Raw genomic sequence first — 19,313 nt, 5'->3', positions numbered from 1 at the left:
GCAGCCCTGAGTAGCTGCCCCTCCACGTGGACTGTCCGTTCCCAGGTCCCACGCCAGCCCACCGAGGGGTGGAGACTCCAGGAGAGCCACTGTCCGCTCGCACTGCCCCAGCATCACCACCGCCACTTGCATCCACTCTACACTTTCCCCCTGTGTGCTTCCCCACCCCGGTCCCCTGCATGGGTCCCCCGCTGCACGTACACAAGCCTGTGCAGAGACAGAGCACAGCCACCAAGTCTGAGCCTCGCCGCTGACGTCTGTGCTTGGAGAGGCTGGAGGAAGCTGCTCCCCAGTCGGCTTCACCGCAGGGTCCTGGTACCCAGTCTGCCTCCATCAGGGAGGTGATGGGACCCCTCGGAAGGACGCCCAGAAGCTCTCCCGGCCTGCGAGGTCTGGGGCTGTTAAGCTCTCTAATGCTGGGTCCTTCGGAGATAAAGTCTTCAGTCACCTGCCTGGGCACCCCATCCCCTCTGAAGATACAAACTAAACTTCCTCCAGGGTCTTGGCCTGGAGGGAGGAGCCGCCCAGGGTCAAAGCCCATCCCTCTCTCTTCCCACCTCTAGACCTGTGGGAAGGGCTCAGGCTAAACTCCCAGTGCCTCTTCTCTCAAACCCTCAAATGATAAGAGAAGAGGTATGTCTGTCCACCTTGCAGGGTCCTTACTCCGCCTGCCAGTAGGTGACATGGTCCTGGGGGTTCTTCTTAAACTGCCAGTCTCACTGTCTTAGCCTCAGAGTTACACACGCCCAGGAAGGACCCCGGGTACACGGCGTCCTGTTACTCCCAACTCTACTCCTGAGTGTCAGGGTTAGCTGCCAGCAGGGGACAACCCATTTCAGGGATTTCTCATTTCCAAGGGCTCTTGAATGCAGAAAGAGCCCTAAGAGTCAAAGGAATTTACTTCCAGTGGTGAAGTTACAAGTCATCTGGCAAACACTTACAGCTGGAGGGCCAACTAAGCACCCCCTTAAATCTCACCACACAGACTCTGCTGATCCGGGCTGGCCCGGGTGGTTCTCCTAAGGTTGCTTCTGATATTGATCATCTTGCTGTACCTCCCAGTTAAAGACACAGCCTTAGGAAGATGGCTGGACCCAGACCATCAGGCAATCGTATTTTTTCACTGACCTACCCTCTTCCTCCCTCCTTCCTCCCTCACTTTGGAAGCTTTAGCGAAACATATTTCACTTCCCACTTTAAAATGAAATCATTAGCCTCTAAATACTTAACCTTGCATGGATAGGAGGGCAGGCAGTCTGCATACACACCTGTGCTGGTCGCTCTGCCCAGTGAAAGGGAGGAGCAGAGTATTCCCCAAGGGGCTTTCTCGGAGCTTCTGAGGCTGAAATTTCAGGGTTGACGGGGTGTACACGTTAGGAAGTGAAAGAGAGAGACTCCAGATGCGGGAGAGGAGGGGAGAGACTCTCAGTGGTCTTCCTAGGTAGTGAGCTGTCGGAGCGAGTGGCATTCCTCCCCATCTCGCCCATGAAACAGTAAACACAGCACATGTCTCTGTGTCCTTTTCCTAACAATGAATTATTTTTTTAAATATTTTAACTTTGTGTGTTGTTGTACAGGAGGGTCACTGAGGGATATATTTGAGACTAGGACCCCTAGCTCCATGAATAGCAAAGTTAATATCTGATGCAGCCAGGACGTTGCAAAGCCTCTTGGGACCCCAGGTACCCAGGATCGCTGTGCATGGAAGAGCCAGCTGCCCATTCGCTGCTCATCCCCCTGCAGGCTCCCCTGTCAATTGCTTACGTAGCCTCCTGTCTGTATGTTCCCTGTTGCAGCTCACGGTGCTTGACTAACTGAGCCCGAAGCATTCAGAGCCTCTTCTGCTGGGTGCTCAGAGCACTGATCCCAAGAGCTGCACCACCAAAACAGGATTCTAAGGGTCGACAAAATGGGAAATCTGGCAGTTTATCCTCTTTCTAAGGATCCACCGTACTTTTTGTTGGTAAAGCCTCTTAGATAACCTTTAAGAAAGACACCTGGGTTTTTTTTTCCAAACTCACTCAACTTTTCCTATAATGAAATTTTTATTAATATCCTGCAGACTTGTGCTTCACAAAAACACTCAGGAAGTCTTTTCCAGAATCGTATAGGTCGTGTCTGCAACAGTAGTTCTCGTGCAAATGCAGCAGTGAACTTTGCATGACTGTTTCAAGGATGTTTAATGAAAGCCAAGGGCATGATTCCTAAAATGCAGTTCAGTGAAGATAATTATACAAGGAAATAAACTAATATGGTTCAAGTAATTGGCCTTCTGGTAGACCAGTGAGAGGCATCTGCCTCAGAGTTCCTACAGGGGTGGATGGGGCAGGGGACCTTGGATGGTCACTCCTAAAGGGCACTCCTCTCCCAGACTTTGTCAGTACTAAACAGCCAACAATTCGAGGTTAGACTCTCAGAGGGAAATCAAAAGCACTGTTATCTTGCTTTAATAATTGAGGACAGGATCTATATGCTTTGGAGACGAGAAAAGCAAATGGCAGAGATGCCATCCAAGTAGGAAACTTGATGAGCTAATCAGTATTCTCCCCTGAATGGAAGTCTCTATCCTCCCTCCAGGGCTGAGGCAGGGACGGACTTTCCTGAGGTCATATAGTGAGTTGGTAAGAGGAGAAAGTCACATCCAGTTCCCTGACTCTGTTCAGTGATTACTCACCCTACCAACAACCCAAAGACCTCAGCTCTTCTTGAAGATTTTGAACTGAGTTGTGGGCTTGTAAGGTGCCCGGAAGTTTTTTATGGTTTTGTTTTATTTTCATTAAGTAGCTGGAAGTCTGAGACCATGGTTGATGCAGAACCAGAGGAAAGGGAAGGAAAAGAGGAAAAAGTAGATGAAGTGCGTCCTCCTGATCTCTTGCTATTTTGTTTTCAAACTTCACTTCTCCGTACTCTAACCATGGACACAGCCCAGTGGTTCTCAAACTCATGGCCTACAACCCTCCAAGGGCTTCAGCCAGCCCCTGGAGCTCCACATCATACTGTCACAAAAAGATAAAACCAATAAGGAAAAAAAAAAAAAAAAAAAGAACCCCTGAGTTTCTAGTCCATTTTACAGGCAGTGCCCACAAACAGCTGTGTGGAGTCAGACCAAGGGAATGTTTGTGGGTCGCCCACTCTGTGGCAGGCTTTTTCTATTGTTTCTTTTAGTTCTAACAACCTAGGAAGAAGGTAGCATCGGACACATTTTAAAACATGCAGAGTAACGCTTAGCGAGTTGAAGAGAAATGCTTCGTATTCCTATAAATGGCAACTTGATAAGGTTTAGACTTGACATCAGGCATATCTGACCCTCAATGTAACTCCTTTCTTGGTTCATTCATTTAAACAAATACTCATCACAAACCTACTCTGGGCCAGATATCGTTATAGGCATGGGGATACAGCAAGAAAAGGACCATGTCTGTGATCTCAAGGAGTTTATGTTCTAGAAAGGAAGAAAGGAAATAAACCAAGAAATATAACATGATCCTAGGTGACTACGAGTCAGGAAGAAAACTAAAGCACGATTGGGGATAGAGAGTGACTAGAGTGAGGGACCAGGGAAGGCCTCTCTGGGGAGGTGGTATTTGAGAAGATGCTTAAAGGAAGTGAGAGAGGCAGTCAGGTAAAGATCTGGGGGGAAGGGGGTGTGTCCAGCAGAGGTACCAGCAAGTGCAAAGGCCCTGAGACATGTCCAAAGAAAAGTAAGAAAGCCAGTATGATTAGAATGAATCAAGGAAAGGAGACAGTAGTAGGTAGGACATGACTTCGAAGAGGCTGATGCAGGCCAGATCACACTGAGCTCTGCTAGGCCATGGGAAGGCTGCATTTGCATTGCATCTGATTGTAAGAGAAAAAACAATGGAGGGTTTTGCAATGAGAATTATATTTTTGAAGAAATTATATTTTTAGAAGATCATTCTGGCTGCTTTGTGGAGAGCTGACTATAGGGGGGCAAGAGTCAATGCAGGGTGCTAGTCAGGAAGCCAATTCAGTAGTTTCGATGAGAGATTCTGACGGAAAGCACTAGGTTTGTAGCTGGACTCCTGCTGTATTTTGAAGGTGTCCTTCCTGCTATGGCATCAGGGTAGTCCTTAAGGAATTCTTTCGGGAGAATTCTTTTGAAACGCAGTTTGAGGAATGTTGACACCAAGACTCCTGAGACACTTTCAGTCTGTCACAGCCGTGACTTAAACACAATGTCATCACCCATGTGACAGTGTATCAAGCATGTAATCTACCATCAGGACAGCAGTGAACATTAAGCCACACTGACAATGTCACTTTAACCTTTTTAAAAGGTGAAAGGCCTCACTTTCCTTTTAGTCATCCATCAGCCAATTCCAGTTTACCTTGCTACACAAATAGGTTCCGAAATTCTCAACTTTTAAAAGAATCATAGGCTTCCCGCATTTCTGCATTATAGCAATCAGCTCAGCCTGAACAAGGACACTGAGAGATGGACATATCACCTACGCAATCTGTGCCTTCTCTCAGACAAAACACTTTTTGAAGTACCCAAGTGCTGTTGTTGCTACCTTTTTGCATATGAGAAGATTAAATTTTAGAAAGATTAAAAATATGTGGTTGAACAGCATCATCAGACTTACAATTTTGTGCTGCAAACCACAGGTGGCTTCTCGGTGCACCTGGAATGGACAGTGATATGACCCCCACATCTTGTCTAGAATCTCCCTTTGTCATCACAAAACTCCAGTCGGCTACATAGGCTTTTGTATTCACCTGATTTTGGTGATGAGAAAGCAGAAAGCATCCTCATGATCGTATAGGGAGTTAGAGGCAAATAAAGTACCGAATTCCAGATCTTATGGTAAGAAGGGCTCGTTTGCTCAGACCAACCTAATTTCCAACCTGACACCTAGTTTCCCAGAGGATCAGAAAAAACCCAAAGCGATTTTATTCTTTAAAAAAAGTTACTATAAGAAAATAGAGGGACTTCCCTGGTGGCGCAGTGGTTAAGAATCCGCCTGCCAATGCAGGGGACATGGGTTCAAGCCCTGGTCCGGGAAGATCCCACATGCTTCAGAGCAACTAAGCCCACGAGCCACAACTACTGAGGCCATGTGCCACAACTACTGAAGCCCACGCACGTAGAGCCCATGCTCTGCAACAACTGAAGCCACTGCAATGAGAAGCTCCCTCTCGCTGCAACTAGAGAAAGCCCACGCACAGCAACGAAGACCCAACACAGCCAAAAATAAAAATAAATAAATAAAAGAAAATAGATACTATTAGCAGATGCAACAGTGGTTGAGAAAAACTCGAGAAATAATCCTGGGTTAACTCCTCAAACCCATGTTAAACTTGTCCCCAGAGGTAGACATATGTCCCTTCCATGAGTCAAATGCAATACAGGTCAAGCCCTTACTATGTAGAGTCCTGATGATGAAGAAATGGAGGAGGTGACTTTCCATGAGAGGCTGGATGAACAAACATAAACACATATCAGGAGCTCAAATGCGGAGGTGTAGAAACATGAACAGAAATACCTGAATCTTTACAGAAAACTTCTTAGGGAAGATAAAAGTTCAGCACTTTTGAAAGACGAAGGAGAAGATGGAAAATAGCTTTTCCCCATGTGAAGAGAAAGTAACCCAAGAAGAGTGAATTGTGGGTACCAAGACTCACAAACGGGGTTAACAACTCTATGTACTCAAGAAATTACATCAAATAATGAATCTGGAATTCATTACTTGATTGGAACATGATCTGGAAACCATGTGCTACAATCAAGAATAATTGCTTTGGGTTAACTATTTTGGACAGACTTGAGATGGGTACCATCCAATGTTAATACCCTTAAATAAGCAGAGGAACTACTGAAACACACTAGCACCTGAATCAACGGAAATGTTCACACCCATTTTTGCACCGAGCTCGCATTTTTTCTGTCCAATACAGTGAGAAAGGAACCTTGGTGGAGGAAGGTCAAGTATAGGAGAAGTCTAAGTGAGAAGCAAGAGGTTTGAGATCCACCCTCTGATACAAAGGGCTCTGGCAGCACCTAATAAAAGAAGTCAAAAACTGTAGCCATGCATTTTTCACAGAACTAGAACAAAAAATTTCACAATTTGTATGGAAACACAAAAGACCCCGAATAGCCAAAGCAATCTTGAGAACGAAAAATGGAGCTGGGGGAATCAGGCTCCCTGACTTCAGACTATATTACAAAGCTTCAGTAATCAAGACAGTTTGGTACTGGCACAAAAACAGAAATATAGATCAATGGAACAGGATAGAAAGCCCAGAGATAAACCCACGCACATATGGTCACCTTCTCTTTGATAAAGGAGGCAAGCATATACAGTGGAGAAAAGACAGCCTCTTCAATAAGTGGTGCTGGGAAAATTGGACAGATACATGTAAAAGTATGAAATTAGAACACTCCCTGACACCATGCACAAAAATAAACTCAAAATGGATTAAAGACCTAAGTGTAAGGCCAGACACTATCAAACTCTTAGAGGAAAACATAGGCAGAACACTCTATGACATACATCACAGCAAGATTCTTTTTGACCCAGCTCCCAGAGAAATGGAAATAAGAACACAAATAAACAAATGGGACCTAATGAAACTTAAAAGCTTTTGCACAGCAAAGGAAACCATAAACAAGACCAAAAGACAACCATCAGAATGGGAGAAAATATTTGCAAATGAAGCAACTGACAAAGGATTAATCTCCAAGATTTACAAGCAGCTCATGCAGCTCAATAACAAAAAAACGAACAACCCAATCCAAAAACGGGCAGAAGACCTAAATAGACATTTCTCCAAAGAAGATATACAGATGGCCTACAGACACATGAAAGAATGCTCAACATCATTAATCATTAGAGAAATGCAAATCAAAACTACAATGAGATATCATCTCACACCCGTCAGAATGGCCATCATCAAAAAATCTACAAACAATAAATGCTGGAGAGGGTGTGGAGGAAAGGGAACACTCTTGCACTGTTGGTGAGAATGTAAATTGATACAGCCACTATGGAGAACAGTATGGAGGTTCCTTAAAAAACTAAAAATAGAACTACCATACGACCCAGCAATCCCACTACTGGGCATATACCCTGAGAAAACCATAGTTCAAAAAGAGTCATGTACCAAAATGTTCATTGCAGCTCTATTTACAATAGCCAGGACATGGAAGCAACCTAAATGTCCATCGACAGATGAATGGATAAAGAAGATGTGGCACATATATACAATGGAATATTACTCAGCCATAAAAAGAAATGAAATGGAGGTATTTGTAATGAGGTGGATGGAGTTAGAGTCTGTCATACAGAGTGAAGTAAGTCAGAAAGAGAAAAACAAATACAGTATGCTAACACATATATACGGAATCTAAGGGAAAAAAAAAAAAAAAAAGGGCCATGAAGAACCTAGGGGCAAGATGGGAATAAAGACACAGACCTACTAGAGAATGGACTTGAGGATATGGGGAGGGGGTGGGGTGAGATGTGACAGGGTAAGAGAGTGTCATGGACATATATACACTACCAAATGTAAAATAGATAGCTAGTGGGAAGCAGCCGCATAGCACAGGGAGATCAGCTCGGTGCTTTGTGACCACCTAGAGGGGTGGGATGGGGAGGGTGGGAGGGAGGGAGATGCAAGAGGGAAGAGAAATGGGAACATATTATATATGTATAACTGATTCACTTTGTTATAAAGCAGAAGCTAACACACCATTGTAAGGCAATTATACTTCAATAAAGATGTTTAAAAAAAAAAAAACTGTAGCCATGGACCATTCTTTTAAGAACTTTGTGAGTTTTTTTTAGAATTTGGACATTCCTCCTATATTATAATGATAATTGCCTGCCTACTTCCCTAGAATTATTAGCATATTCTTGACATATACAAAAATGTGGGACCTTCCCTGGTGGTCCAGTGGTTAAGATTCTGCGCTCCCAACGCAGGGGGCCCGGGTTTGATCCCTGGGGTCAGGGCACTAGTTCCCGCATGCCACAACTAAAGATCCCGCGTGCCACGACAAAGACCCGGCGCAGCCAAACAAATAAAGAAATAAAAATATTTTTAAAAAATGAATTGATATACATATTTGATTCAGCCCATGAAAAAGCCCATGACCACCCCCATCCCCTAATAGCACAGCCTGGGAGGCATTGCCCCATCACAGTCAGAGAGCTTCACATCAGCTCAAGTCCTCTATTCTGAAACATTGACAGACAGCAAAGTATCAATAGGTTTTTAAAGAAAGCATTCAACATAAAGATCAAAAGAAAACAAAAAAAGATTTTTTTAAAATCAGGAAATAGAGAAAATATGGAGAACAGAAGACCATCTGGTCTGATGGTTCCAAAGACCATCAGTATCTTTAGAGACATAGAACGATACTATTCTCATGAAACAAGAGCAGAATGCTCTAATACCAAGATGGGGCAATTAGAGAATAAGAAAGCTCTTTAAGAAACAAAATTAAAATAATGAATGTTAAAATGTTAAAAAATTAGTGGAAGATTCAATTAAATCAAGTAAATATCCCAGAAAGTACTTTGAAAAAGCAACAGGAAGAGAAGAAACAAACAAATGAGCTATAGATAAGCTGATAGGAGAATTCAACGAGCAGTTCAGGGCGACCAATGCTTAACTAGTAGAAGAAGTTCCATAAAACGAAAACAGGGAGGAAATGGATGGGAAGATAATAACAAAGACATAAAGGAAATAGTATAGGAAAATTTCAATCTGGACAGATTAACAGGGCCCATTTAATAACCAATGCAATGTACAAAAAAAAGGCCCAGAGCAGGAAACCCTAATTATGAAATTTCACAATCAGGATAAAAATGATAGTTGAAAGAAAGGGAGAGAGAGAGAGAGACAGGAAAAGAATGAGGAGGAAGCAGAGGAGGAGGGAGAGGGTGGGAGAAAGGAAGGTTATATATGATGAAATGAGGATCCGAATGTCATTGGATTTCTCAAGAACAATACCAGATGTTCGAAGGCCTTGGAAGTTCTGGGGGAAAATATGATTTTCAATTGTCAATCAAAATTAAACATGTAACCATCAACCAAGTTTGAGACATTTTCAGGCATGAGAGTAAGTGTTCTATCTCCCATGCATTATTTCCTAGGAGGTACCAGAAGAGGAGTTTCAGGAATAAAGCATATGTGCGCGCACACACACACACACACACACACACACACACACACACACATACATACATATATACATAAAACAAACTCAGGGGAAGAAGGAGGCAGGGAGTAAACCAAGAAAGAAGACCAGATCCAGGAAACCAATGAGACATCAGAGAAACTGAAAAAAAGCCCCAAGACAATAGTCAAGTGCCATGCACAAAGAAGGGAGCAGAAAAACAGAAAGCTGGGCTTCCCTGGTGGCGCAGTGGTTGAGAATCTGCCTGCTAATGCAGGGGACACGGGTTCGAGCCCTGGTCTGGGAAGATCCCACATGCCACGGAGCAGCTGGGCCCGTGAGCCACAATTGCTGAGCCTGCGCGTCTGGAGCCTGTGCCCCGCAACGGGAGGGGCCGCGATGGAGAAAGGCCCGCGCACCGCGATGAAGAGCGGTCCCCGCACCGCGATGAAGAGTGGCCCCCGCTTGCCGCAACTGGAGAAAGCCCTCGCACGAACCGAAGACCCAACACAGCCAAAAATAAATAAATAAATAAATAAATAAATAAATAAATAAAAAAATCAAGTAAAACTTTAAAAAAAAAAAAAAAAAAAAAAAACAGAAAGCTTCTGGAGAAAGAGATCCAGGAGTAAAAGTAGAACAACAACAACAAAACAACTGTTACAGTTCAGGGAGTCCCCTGGTGGCCTAGTGGTTAGTATTCTGGGCCTTCACTGCCATGGTGAAAAAAACAAAAAACAAAACCGTTGGTTTGCTTTTCTGAGCAAATCCTGATCAATACTAAATAAAGTAAAAGAAAAGAATTTCTAACTCTAGGAAAAACAAAACAAAAGGATGTATAAGAGCAAAAATATAACCGGAGTACAGCATGTCACAGCAATGACTGTGCACAGTCTGAATAGATTTGCATGTGGTTTTTGCCTCCTGACTTTAGTAAACCTCCTCGCTCCTAGGAACGGCAAATTAGATTAAACAGCACAAGCGTTTTCAAACACTATAGTTTGGACAGGACGCACACAAAATGCAGAACAGATTTCCCAATCAATTCCTCTCATCATCTTTGAAATGGGGAATGTCAGCCCGATAAGGAAGCACTTGTATAAACAGGGGGAGGAAGGAAGGGAAGGGTGGGCAGAAGGTCAACAAGCTGAGGGTGGGAACAGAAAAGGAGCAAACAGACATCATAATTCCCCCAATTTTTCTTTGAAACCTGCCTAATTAGTTCTTCAGCTCTTCGTCAACTTTGGTTCCATGTTGGCTTTTCACGTGGGAATAGACTGAAAGGAGGTAGAGGGAGGGAAGGGGAGGGATGGAGTTTTTCTTCTCTTTGGACCCTCACTACCTGGCCTGGAGCCTGGTCCGCGGGGCTAGAGTTTACTTTTATTTTTTAATTAAAAAACACAATTGTTAGTGAGCTTTCACATACAATATCTCAGATTATGGGAAATGCAGTTATTGCCCATACTGCCCTAGAACTCTTGCTGAATTTAGCATGGTGGTGCTGCCAGCTTAACCCCAGTGAGCAAGCTGGGCTCCTTAAAGACAAGCTGGCGAGCGGCAGCTGGGATGCAAATCTGAGGCAGTCTGAGCGATGCTCTTACCAGCCATGCTGTGCTGCTTCCATTGCCAGTGCCTGGAGGTCACAGCTCCCAGCCCCTTGGGAGAGAGCAAAGGAAATGAAAGATGAAATTGACAGACTCAAGAGCTGAACTCTGAGCAATTGCCTCCCCAGAGACTCACAATTCTCTGTAATTAACATAGCTAGCTGCAAGGAAAGCATGTGCATTGCTTTTGAAACTCATCTGGTAAACTTGAATTAAACCAGGGAGAGGGCGCTGGCTGGTATCCCTGGGGAAATGGGCTTCCAGACAACTAGACACTGGGGGTGAGCTAAGGTTGAGAGACACCTGGGCACTGACCCTACTTTATCTGTCCACACCCACGAGAGTTTGGCCCTGCTGATGAGTTTGGTGCAAGAACCAGGGGAGCCCCATGTTTGCAAATGGTCCTCTAAAGCTGTGGTTCTCTCCTGAATACATGGAGGGGCTTTAGAAACTATTCATGCCTTGACTTCACTCCCAGAGATACCGATTACACTAATCTGGGATACAGTCTGGGTATCTCTGTTGTTTTCTTCTGTCTTCATTTTTTTGTTAATCTTATTTATTTTTGAAGAGAGATTACATGTGTAAGGCACAGATTTTAAAATGTACACAAGGACAGTACAGTAAGTCTCCATCCAAGCCCTGTCCTCAGCCACTCACTTCTCTCAGAGGCAACTTCCAGGGATCATTTTAAAACAGACAAGAAATCATATATATTTACACATAAAATGAAAGTGTAGCATGCACTGTTCCCCACCTTGCTTTTGCTGTGTTATCTATATGCCTTGACCCTCCTTGCTTTTTAAAAAGTTTCCGCTCTTGGTAACATCTTGCACTAGTGTGGTACATGTGTTAACAATTGACATGCAAATATTGACATGTTACTATTAGCTAAAGTCCATAGTTTACATTAGGGTTCACTCCTGGTGTTGTACATTTCATGGATTTTAACAAGTGTATTAATGACATGTAGCCACCATTCCAGTGTCACACAGAATAGTTCCACTGCTGTAAACATCCCCTGTGCTTCACCTATTCATCATTCCCTGCCCCCTCACCCCTGGCAACCATAGATCTTTTTATTGTCTTCATAATTTTGTCTTTTCCAGAAAGTCATATCCTTGGAATCATACAGTCTGTAGCCTTTTCAGATTGTCTTCTTACACTTAGCAATATGCATTTAAGATTCTTCCACACCTTTTCATGGCTTGATAGCTCATTTCTTTGTCTAGTTGAATAATATCCTGTTGTATGGCTGTAGAACAGTTTCTTTACCCATTCACCTATTGAAGGACATCTTGGTTGCTTCCAAGTTTTGGCAACTATGAAGAAAGCTGTTATAAACATCTGTGTACAGGTTTTTGTGTGGATATAAGTTTTGAACGCATTTGGGTGAATTGCAAGGAGTATGACTGCTGGATCGTGTGCTAAGAGTATGTCTCATTTTGTACGAAACTGCCAAACTGTTTTCCAAAGTGGCTGCACCATGTTGCATTCCCACCAGCAATGAATGAGAGTTCCTGTTGCTCCACATCCTTGCCAGCATTTGATGTTGTCAGGGTTTTGGATTTTGGCCATTGCAGTAGGTATATATGCATCTCATTGTTATTTTAATTTGCAGCTTCCTCATGACATAGGATGTTGAGCATCTTTTCATGTTCTTATTTCCCATAAGTACGTAAGTCTTCTTTGGTGAAGTGTGTGTTCAGGTCATTTGCCCATTTTTAAATTGGGTTGCTTGTTTCTTATTGCTGAGTTTTGAAAGTTCTTTGTGTATTTTGGATACTAGCCCATTATCAGATACGTGTTTTGCAAGCATTTTCTCCCAGTCTGTGGCTTGTTGTTTCATTCTCTGAACAGTATCTGTTGCAGAACAGAAGTTTTTCATTTTAATGAAGTCCAACTATCATTTTTTCCTTTCATGGATTTTGCTTTTGGTATTGTATCTAAAAGTCATCACGGAACCTAAGATCACCTAGATTTTTCTCCTGTGTTGCCTTCTAGGACTTTTATAGTGTTGCATTTTACATTTGGGATGATGATCCATTTTCAGTTAATTTTTGTGAAGGGTACAAGGTCTGTGTGTAGATTCTTTTTTTTAATTTTTTTTTTTTGCATGTGTATATCCAGGTGTCCCAACACCATTTATTGAAAAGACTATCCTTCCTCAGCTGAATTACATTTGCTCCTTTGTCAAAGACCTGTTGACTCTATATACCCAGAAACCTGGGTATTTGGGGGTATTTACCTCCCACCCCCAGGTGATTCTAATATGTAGCTAGTGTGTGCATTGTTAATATAAGTTCCTCTGGGAAGGTAATGTAAGCCCTGTATATAAAAGGGCAGCGGCTTAAGAAGAATCCACCTGCTTTCTTTTTTTTTAAAGATTGATTGATTGATTGATTGCTATGTTGGGTCTTCGTTTCTGTGCTAGGGCTTTCTCTAGCTGCGGCAAGTGGGGGCCACTCTTCATCGCGGTGCGTGGGCCTCTCACTGTCGCGGCCTCTCTTGTTGCGGAGCACAGGCTCCAGACGCGCAGGCTCAGCAGTTGTGGTTCACGGGCCCAGTTGCTCCACGGCATGTGGGATCCTCCCAGACCAGGGCTCGAACCCGTGTCCCCTGCATTAGCAGGCAGATTCTCAACCACTGCGCCACCAGGGAAGCCCCCACCTGCTTTCTTAATTCTGGAGGGGAAAGTGTCACCAGCAGCTGCATGTCCTGTTAAAACCCCAGCTCCAAGGAAAAACCACCCCTAGGTGTGTTGCCTCTGCTGCTACATAAAATGCCTTACTTGCTTTAAGAGGAAGATTCCTAATTAAATAGGTTGGGAACGTATAGTGTGTGTGTGTGTGTGTGTGTGTGTGTGTGTGTGTGTGTGTGTGTCTGCAGCCTCCTCCTTGCAATCCTTAAACACCTGAGATCTGCACAGGGATTGAGTATGGCCAGGTGCTCTGCAGGGCATGTGGAAAGCTTAGGCTGGGAGCCAGAAGAGAAGGAGAGGAGGACAAAACGTGGATGGAGAAGGGAGAGGATGTAAACTCTCCCAGACTAGAGAAAGTCCCCAGGGCTGTTTGCAGCTAAGGGCTTCATCAGTTCCTGTCAAATCCCCCCCCCCCCTTGGCAGGGATAACATGCAGAAGCAAGGCCCTGGTGGGGAGAATGAAGTCAGGGCTTCGAGCCTGGGAGGTTAGGAAGACAGAGCAGGAAGAACAGGGCTGGGGAAGCAAGGCAGCCTTGGTGCTGATGGCAGAGCCGAGGGTCTGTAGCCGGAGGCCTGGTCCAGCCCTTGGGCCACCCAGGCAGGGACGAGATTACACAGTGGGGAGGGAGCCAATGCCAGGGACTGGGGGAAACTGGGACCAAGGCAGGAGCCAGGTGGGAACCAAAAAAAAAAAAAGGTTGGTCCCTGGCACCTGGCACACAGCTTTCAGTAAGTGTCTGTGGAAATAATGAGTGAAGAAGTGAATGACTTTGAAGATTTAATCACTTTAAATCACCCTTCCTGTGGTCATCATCATATAATATCTCTCCTTTATGGGATTCACATCCGTGCTAGATGGTTGCCTATAGGGTAAATATTATTCCCATATATTATGGGCTGAATCGTGTCCCCTCAAAAAGAGATGTTGATGTTCTAACCCCCAGGACCTCAGAATGTGAGCTGATTTGGAAACAGGTCCTTTACAGAGGTCATCAAGTTAAAATGAGGTCATTAAGATGGGCCTTAATCCAATATGATTGGTGTCCTTGTAAAAAGAAGTTTGGTCACAGAAACTGATACACACAGAGGGAAGATGATGTGAAGACACACAGGCCATGTGAGTGGAGTGAAGCAGCTAAAAGACAAGGAACCCCAAGGACAGCTAGCAACCTCCAGAAGCTGGGAGAGGCGAGGAAGGATTTTCCCTAGAGCCTTTGGAGGGAGCATCGCCCTGACACACCTTGATTTCAGACTTCCAGCCTCCAGAACTGTGAGGCAATAAATTCTGTTGTCTTAAACCACCTACTTTTGGGTACTTTGCTACAGCAGCCTGCAGAAACTAATACACCATGTTAAGGTGAAAAAAATTGAGGCGGAGTGATATTCTGTAAATTGTCCAGGTTCACCCAGGCAGGAAGGGCCACTATTGCTATTTGAAATACAGTCTTATTTCTCCAAATCTTTCTTCCACTCTACTAAGAAAGTGTGATGTGGATCTCAAGAAAAAGATGTTTCCCAGCCATGTTTAACCAGGCCCATGTAGACCCAATTCATCATTTCCATCATGATTCTGCAGCCTAGCATAAAGAGACCCTTCTCAGAGGTCAGTACCTCCATAGAGCATATTCCCATCTGATGAGCTACTCCTTCCTGCTCATATAAAAGGAGATCTTCAGTACGACACTTGACCCAATTTCATTTGGGAATGAAGTACAGAATCAGGACATTTACTGTGACAGTCATTCCAAGGGAATATTCTCTTAAAGACAAGGTCAAAATGGGGTTAAACTCAGAACTTAAAAACCAAGTCAACAATGTTCCCTGCAAATCACTAGCCTCCAGGGCCTCCCCTAGGGGAAGCAGCATGGAATTTGGTCCTAAAGAAGGGATTGACAAATACACACTACTATATGTAAAATAGATAACTAATAAGGACCTACTGTATAGCACAGGGAACTCTACTCAATACTCTGTAATGACCTAAATGGGAAAAGAACCTTAAAAGAGTGGATATTTGTATATGTACAAATGATTCACTTTGCTGTACAGCAGAAAGTAACACAACATTGTAACTCAACGATATGCCAATAAAAATTTTAAAAATAAATAAATAAATAAATGATAAAATACTCCTAAAAAAAAAGAAGTACAGCTGTGTACAGGAGCTCCCCTGAAGTGATGAGGAAGGCGCATGTCTAAAGAATGAGCTCATGGAAAAGTGGTTTTTTTTCCAAATACAGAAACCAAGAGTGGGGTGAAATGAGGATGGAGTCAGGTGGAGTGGGGATTGGACTGGGACCCCACACAGGCAAGGGCAGGAGGGTCCTCAGCCGTCCCTGCCAGCTGCTGGGAGCCTGCGCTGGCTTTAACAGCCATGCCCATGCTGGGTGGCTGCCCTGGGGGACAATCCCGGCGGCCACTTCCTCACCATCCAAGAGGACTTCCCTCTGGCAAGAGCTGTAAACACCTCCTCCCCATCTGTCCTCACCTGCCCTGACTTCCCTGCAGAGGGGAACAGCACTGAGCAGGCAGGCGCACAGCAGGCATCCACTGAATGGATGATGGCGCGCAATCTGCAAACCATCTAGAATGCGAAAACCACAAAAGCACCGAAAGGGCACACCCATCAACGGAGTCTTCCCAGGCTGTTATTATTTATTTATCTATTTATTTATGGCGGTGTTGAGTCTTCGTTTCTGTGCGAGGGCTTTCTCTAGTTGCGGCAAGTGGAGACCACTCTTCATTGCGGTGCGCGGGCCTCTCACTATCGCGGCCTCTCTTGTTGCGGAGCACAGGCTCCAGACGCGCAGGCTCAGTAATTGTGGCTCACGGGCCCAGTTGCTCCGTGGCATGTGGGATCCTCCCAGACCAGGGCTCGAAACCGTGTCCCCTGCATTGGCAGGCAGATAACCACTGCGCCACCAGGGAAGCCCCTTCCCAGGCTATGTTCCTTTTCACTTGAAGTTGTGTGCAGACAACCACTGTATCCAAAGGGAAAATGAATGAAAAGTGAGCATCACGTAGAGTTTATTGATCAAGTAAAACATAACCAAGAATATGGCATGTTGCCGCCTCTATATAAGTGTTATTATATTGCAGGGTGAATGAGCTGCAATGGTCAGTCATGCTCATAGATGACTTCTATTGGTAATGTTCTTACCCAGAACACCAAGTTTCAGAGTTTTGTTTGCTTGCTGTTCTGCATTACTTATAATTGACATCAATGATGACTCGTTTATCTGTATTTCCCAGCTCTCATTTAATCAAATATCCATAGCATCTTGAAGTAGAACTGGAAAATTAGAAGTGTTCTATTTGAGCCTCTACTGAACACAGAAAATTAAACCCCACAATACACACACACACACACACACACACACTGTCATCAAGCAGCTGCCACCAGCTCACTTCCCCCAGGTTAGATGCCCTAGGAGAGAGCCCAGATGTCAGAAACTCCAGGTCTCTGGCTGTGGGTACCTGCTCCCAAGGTCATGCTCACCTACAGGGAGAGGAAATGAAGGGGAGGGGAAATGTTACAGGGAGAAACCTTTGGGGGAGAATCTTGGATTTGAGAAATAAGATGAGATGTTTAGAACTGGGGGTGGGGGAGAGGAAGAAGAAAAGAGATGTCTTGATACCCTACTCTTCCTTCTAACCCATCTCTGGCCCCAAACGAACTAACGCAGATGTACATTCCCAGGCAGCCTTGGCAACAGTTAGCTCAGTGGCCAGGAGAATTCTCTCTCCACCTGTCTGAAAATATTATCTTGCTGTTGCCAGATGTTACTCTAACCAGAGACAGAGCAGTCCCAGACCCCAGTTACAGATAAAAGGCTCTTATGAGCAAATACCTGAGAGGCAGAATTTCCTGATGTGAAAGAGTTTCTGTCAAAGTGCAAAAAAGATTAGATATCTTTTTGGATAGAGCCAGCCAGATGGCAAAGAATTCAAGCAAGAACAAAACAAAGAGGAAGAAAAGGTCAGGGAGGAATAACTACAGACATTGGATTTTCTGATTCAGCATTTGGCTAACAATTGATTCTATTTCCAAAGGCAATTTGAATGTTTTTGTTCTGTGAGTTTTCATGTATTTCTAGCCTCACTACCTTTGTGTCAAAATACCCCCAGCCTGATGGATTCCTTTTCCTTTCTAAGCCATGAGACCCTGTGGATCTATCTGACAGTGTTCCTTGCTTGTGTACCTTGTACTGTACTTTGGGCATATTAACCTCCTCTCTTACTAAACCATGAACTCCTTGCAGGCAGGCAGCATCTGTGCCTAGCTTCTGTCTTTTAGGTAATTTTGGGTACAGCAGAGTGGGCAGGAGGGATCTGTTCTCAGGGATACCCAGGACCACTCTCAGGTTCCGTGTTTCTCTAGAAGGACTCACAGAACTCAGAAAAGCGATGATATTCACAGTTGTGGTTTATGATAGCAAAAGGATACAGGTTACAATCAGACAGGTAAAGACACATAAGGCAGAGCCCAGAAAAGAGACCACACATGACCTTGTAGTTGTCCTCTCACCATGCATTTACACAGTGTGGAATTCTCCCAGCAAACAACGTGTGACAACACCATGGATCATTGCCATCTGGGAAGCTCACCTGAGCCTTGGTGTCCAGCATTTTTATTGGGGGTCAGTCATGTAGGCATGGAGTGTCCACAGAGTTGAATTTGGTTTCTTAGTCTCTGGTCACTCCAGAGGTCAGACTGATAAGGTCCCCACCATAAATCACATTGTTAGCATAAAGAATCTGGCCATGGATCAGGGCCCCAGGTTAACAGAGATACCTGAGATCAGGCAGGATATTTCAAGGGTTTAGAGTATATCTCCCGGCAGCTGTCAAGGGGCAGAACTTCCCAGCAGCTGTCAAGGGGCAGAACTTCTCTGGAATGTGTAGGGTTTGGACAATCTGGACCTGCTGAGTCAAACTTTTATTGTACAGGATCAAAGGAAAATAAACTCTTCACCACAGGTTCATGTTCTGACCAATCGCAGGGGGTTTCTAAGCAGGGCCACCTAGGCTTCCAAATGAGAACCAATTCTGGCTGAGGCTGAAGTCTACCTAAATGAGAACAGAGAGCTTCCTCATGTTGAACTTTCTAAAAGATTCTGTTTAAGAAATGAGCATGTTTGCAAAACAACATCTCTCACCTTTGTTGAAGTTTTTACCTATGAATTTCATGATTCTTGGGCAAACAGTAAAAAGGACTTATGTGAACCCTATGTTTCGATACGCCAGACATACTTGCTTTCTCTAAATGCAGTGGGATTCCACTGTAATAAGGATTGAAAACATAAAATGGAATAACCTAGATCAAAAAGAGAATTCAAAATACCTCTGAAAGAAAGTGAATGGGAGTTAGTGGATGGATAAAGTAAGCCAAGAAAGAGATGGCCTGGATGAGCAGTTCTCAAAGTGTGGGCTGTCGGTAATGTCATTATTATATTTTCATGATAATACTAAGATCCTATTTGCCATTTTCATTTGTTGACATTTGCATTGATGGTCCAAAAGCAATGGTGGGTAAAACTGCAGAGGTCTCATCATGAATCCAGGCAGAGGTACCATACTGTCCCAGCAGTCATTGTATTATTCACTCCCATGCACCTGCAGGAAAAAAGTCAATTTCACCTAAGGATGTTACAACAATTGTTACAGGTTGAAACAGTAAAGTTACTAATTGTATTAATTTTGACCTTTAAGTTTTGGTGTCGAATAGAATATGTATACAGAATTATCTACAAAGGCTACTAAAATACTCCTCCCTTTTCCAGCTACATATCTGTGTGAAGTCACATTTTTCTAATACTTCAACCAAGATTGAATGCAGAAGTAGAAATGAAAACCCAGAGGC

Source organism: Balaenoptera acutorostrata, chromosome 21, assembly GCF_949987535.1.
Source record: "Balaenoptera acutorostrata chromosome 21, mBalAcu1.1, whole genome shotgun sequence".
In the NCBI taxonomy this organism is placed as follows: domain Eukaryota; kingdom Metazoa; phylum Chordata; class Mammalia; order Artiodactyla; family Balaenopteridae; genus Balaenoptera; species Balaenoptera acutorostrata.
The sequence above is the reverse complement of the archived record's forward strand: the minus strand, read 5'-3'. Positions refer to the sequence as shown.